General features: G+C 33.5%; 1 long non-coding RNA gene across 1 annotated transcript; it reads right to left on the reverse strand.

Moving 5' to 3' along the window:
- Positions 1-3,241: 3,241 nt before the first annotated feature.
- Positions 3,242-3,878, reverse strand: LOC126736881 (uncharacterized). The gene is made up of 3 exons (XR_007660813.1): positions 3,742-3,878; positions 3,514-3,692; positions 3,242-3,451 (listed from the first exon to the last, which is right to left on the reverse strand). It is a non-coding gene; the product is annotated as an uncharacterized LOC126736881 (long non-coding RNA).
- Between the last annotated feature and the right edge of the window lie 1,150 nt (positions 3,879-5,028).

Consider the following 5,028-nt stretch of genomic DNA (forward strand, 5'->3'; position numbering starts at 1 on the left):
AAGTTCACAGATGTATTCTGTTTTCCCTAATAATTACCTAATAATTTTTTAAGTATTCTTCAATTTTTAATCTTAGCTTTTCAATACTTGGAAACAAGTCATTTTTTGTCCAGGAAGATGACACCATTGAGAGTCATTTTCCGGCACTTTCAGGCAGTTGAAAGCATCAAATTTTTCCAGGAAACTGCCTGGAATAGTCACTTGAGTTTCAAGTAGTTAAAAAAACTTTTCGAGACATTTGAAGGAGTTTTGAAGTAATAGAAATAATTTTTTTATATGTCCAGACAATTGATACTATTGGGAGTAATTTTTCAGTACTTTCAGGCAGTTGAAGGCATCAGTTTTTTACAGGGAAATGCATGGAGGAAGTTTCAACTGCCTGGAATAGTTACTTAAGTTTCAAGTAGTTAAAGCAATTTTTCCAGACCTTTGAAAAAATATTGAAGTAATGGAAGTCATTTTTTGATTCGTCCAGACAATTGACACTGTTGAGAGACATTTTCCAGCACTTTCAGGTATTTGAAAGCATCAATTTCTTACAGGGAATTGCCTGGAGGAAGTTTCAATTGCCTGGAATAGTCACTTTAGTTTCAAGTAGTTAAAGAAACTTTTCCAGACATTTGTAGGAATTTTGAAGTAATAGAAATAATTTTTTTGATGTCCAGACAATTGGTACTATTGGGAGTTATTTTTCAGCACTTTTAGGCAGTTAAAGGCATCATATTTTTCCAGGGAATTGCCTGAAAGAAGTTTCAACTGCCTGGAATAGTCACTTGAGTTTCAAGTAGTTAAAGAAATTTTTCCAGGCATTTGAAGGAATTTGGAAGTAATAGAAGTCATCTTTTGAAGCATTTAGAAAATTGACACTATCTGACAATTCTATTTTGAAAAAATAGAAATAATTTTTTTAATGTTCAAACAATTGGTACTATTAAGAGTAATTTTTCAGCACTTTCAGGCAGTTGAAAGCATAAGTAGTTAAAGAAACTTTTCCAGATATTTGCAGGAATTTTGAAGTAATAGAAATTATTTTTTGATATGTGCAGACAATTGATACTATTGGGAGTTATTTTTCAGCACTTTTAGGCAGTTAAAGGCATCAAATTTTTCCAGGGAATCACCTGGAAGAAGTTTCAACTGCCTGGAATAGTCACTTGAGTTTCAAGTAGTTAAAGAAACTTTTCCAGACATTTGAAGGAATTTTAAAGTAATAGAAATTATTTTTTGATATGTGCAGACAATTGATACTATTGGGAGTAATTTTTCAGTACTTTCAGGTAGTTGAAAGCATCAATTTCTTACAGGGAATTGCTTGGAGGAAGTTTCAATTGCCTGGAATAGTCACTTTAGTTTCAAGTAGTTAAAGAAACTTTTCCAGACATTTGTAGGAATTTTCAAGTAATAGAAATAATTTTTTTGATGTCCAGACAACTGGTACTATTGGGAGTAATTTTTCAGCACTTTCAGGCAATTGAAGGCATCAGTTTTTTCCAGGAAATTGCCTGGAAGAAGTTTCAACTGCCTGGAATAGTCACTTGAGTTTTAAGCAGTTAAAGAAACTTTTCCAGACATTTGAAGGAATTTTGAAGTAATAGAAATTATTTTTTGATATGTGCAGACAATTGATACTATTGGGAGTTATTTTTCAGCACTTTTAGGCAGTTAAAGGCATCAAATTTTTCCAGGGAATCACCTGGAAGAAGTTTCAACTGCCTGGAATAGTCACTTGAGTTTCAAGTAGTTAAAGAAATTTTTCCAGACATTTGAAGGAATTTTGAAGTAATAGAAATTATTTTTTGATATGTGCAGACAATTGATACTATTGGGAGTAATTTTTCAGCACTTTTAGGCAGTTAAAGGCATCATATTTTTCCAGGGAATTGCCTGAAAGAAGTTTCAACTGCCTGGAATAGTCACTTTAGTTTCAAGTAGTTAAAGAAACTTTTCAAGACATTTGAAGGAATTTTGAAGTAATAGAAATAATTTTTGATATGTCTCGACAATTGATACTATTGGGAGTTATTTTTCAGCACTTTTAGGCAGTTAAAGGCATCAAATTTTTCCAAGGAATCGCCTTGAAGAAGTTTCAACTGCCTGGAATAGTCACTTGAGTTTCAAGCAGTTAAAGAAACTTTTCCAGACATTTGAAGGAATTTTGAAATAATAGAAATTATTTTTTGATATGTGCAGACAATTGATACTATTGGGAGTAATTTTTCAGCACTTTTAGGCAGTTAAAGGCATCAAATTTTTCCAAGGAATCGCCTTGAAGAAGTTTCAACTGCCTGGAATAGTCACTTGAGTTTCAAGTAGTTAAAGAAACTTTTTCAGACATTTGAAGGAATTTTGAAGTAATAGAAATAATTTTTGTGATATGTCTAGAGAATTGATACTATTGGGAGTAATTTTTCAGCACTTTTAGGCAGTTAAAGGCATCAGTTTTTTCCAGAGAAATGCATGGAAGAAGTTTCAAGTGCCTGGAATAGTCACTTTAGTTTCAAGTAGTTAAAGCAACTTTTCAAGGCATTTGAGGGAATTTTGTAAAAGTACTGCCTGTGGATACATATATTTTACTGCCTTTACGTTATCTTTTTTAATACACAAAAATTAATAGTATAATTATTGATTTATGTTTCTCTTTGAAACACCCGCACCAATTGTTATCTCTTTTTTGCTTATAAAATACTGGCGGTACCTATTAAAATATTCTGGCTTAAACAAAAAAAACATAAATAGGTAAGTGAAAAAATAAATCACTCTTAGAGAAGGAAAGGCACCCCATTTACCATGTAAATTCATTAAACTGCAAATTTATTTCCAGGTATGGTTCTTTTTTAAAGAATCCCTAAAATTCTAATTATCTTTCTGATATGAGAATCTTAATTAAATATTAGAAAATTGAAAGAAAGAAGGGGAGTGATTGTATTTAAAATAATCATACTTATCCTCCATTTTAATAAACCTCAACTTTTTAATTATCGAGCTTTTGGGCCCCAAAATAGTCAACACATAAATTTCTATATATCAGAAATAGTTTTAAATTAATTTAAGAATAGATTTGTTTATATTTAAGCAGTTTAAGGTTAGGAACAATCGCACATCGAGCCAAAAAAAAACAACAAAAAGTCATGTCATGTCAAATGACGATGTTCTCATTGGTGGAATTCTAAAACCTAAATATTAAAATTCGACAAATCAGTTTTTTAAATCTTAAAACATACATTTTTGATTGTGTCTTTATAATAATGCCTAGTATCTACTTCATTTACCAGCTCCTCTTCTTCTTCTTCTTCGTAAATTGAAAAGTGATAATCTTGACATCCAGTGACGTGACGTCACAGCCAGTACTGTCCGTTTTCGATAACTTCAAATATTTCCGGCCACTCCGCAAAAACGTATTGAGTGTTAGATTTTTAACACGGCAAATTTGGCTTTCAGTTTTTAACTATGTCTATTGAAAATGAGGATAAATTACACCGCTCAGAAAACAATCGATTATGTATTAAAACAAACCATACAAATATTTAAGATGCCCCTCCGCTATTAATAAACGAACATTCTTTCTCATCAATTGTGGATCTTCTCCAACGGGATGGTACCTGTAAGTCTGTGGGTACGGTATCTGATGCCCCTGAAGGAATTTCTATTTTAACCGCCTTGGGTGTAGAATTAATACTTCGAACTGCAGGCACCTAAAAACTGGGTTTTAGCAGATTTTTTTAAAAGTCCGAATTTGTTTACTGAAGCTGACGCGGTCTGATTCTTGTTGTATCCGTATCTAAACTTAATCAGTCTCAAGTGTCCTGGTTTCGGCATTTTTAAGAAGAATTTCTGAAAATGAGGTGTCACTTTGTGATTGAAGTCTAATTGAAGCTGTCAATGTTAGTTAGGATGATCGAGAGTTAAGTTATTAGAGGGTATAAAAAATTGCACTTTTATCTTGAATACATAAAACACACAAATAATTCAAGTCTTCCTTCTGACAAAACCTCTTACTCCATAACAATAAAACACCCTAATAGAGCATTAATATAAAAGCCACATTAAACATCATCCTGTGGGGGAGGGGTGGAAATCGTTTTCCTCTATACAGTAGATCGTAGCAGAGGTGCAGAAAGCGAAAAATCCTCTTCTCCGGTGCCGCATCCATTTTTGCGGAAGGACGAGCATGTCGTGAGAGTTGGAAACGTTTCCGGTGTGTTCGCCACCCCTCGTACATTTGTCCGATTGGTAAACGGACGGCGCACGCGTGGTAAACTTGGGGGATGATGATGATGATGGTGGTGGTGGTGAAGTTTCAACCCCCCCGGAGCGGGATAATCGATAGCGGAATACGTGCTGCGCACCCCTTGCCTCCGCCACCACCCTTACGCTATACCCGGAATTCGAGAAACTTGTTATACGACTGTGCGGTCGCAGGGGCGAATGTCACGAAATATTTGAAGATATTTTTCGGGGGTGGTTTTTTTTTTAGAGGGTGTTTCTTGGGTGAAAATTTGAATGCTACAGTATAAGATTTGAAATTTAATTTTTGGGTATTTTTTGTATCACTGTTCAGTTAAGAGCCAAAGAGTTGTAATAAAATGATTATTGTCTAATGATTAGTGACTTCAAACCTCTGGAAAATATTTACTTCGGTTGCCTGTGAGGCATCAAAAATGGGTTCAATTGCCTGGAAGAGGGTAAAAATTGACCTCATTTGCCTTTGACCAAAAATGACTGGAAGAAATTTAAAAATAACATTTTTCAGTTGAAGTAAATTTTGATTTCTTCCAGGTTTCATAAGGCAAGAAATATGAGGAAATGGCTTCAAGACTCTGGAAAAAGCTACAAATTTACTTTAGTTCTAGTATTTTAGTCTAGGAGAGGTGGCAGAAACCCAAAAAGATTTTAAAACTTTGAATTCTTACTATTTTGTCATAACACCGACATAATTTTGTCCATTTGGGCTCTACTGATCATATAAAATTACTATAGTATTTTTTCACGAAATTTATATAATTTTGTACAAAAAAGTGAAATTACTCT

Source organism: Anthonomus grandis, chromosome 5 (assembly GCF_022605725.1).
Source record: "Anthonomus grandis grandis chromosome 5, icAntGran1.3, whole genome shotgun sequence".
Lineage (NCBI taxonomy): Eukaryota > Metazoa > Arthropoda > Insecta > Coleoptera > Curculionidae > Anthonomus > Anthonomus grandis.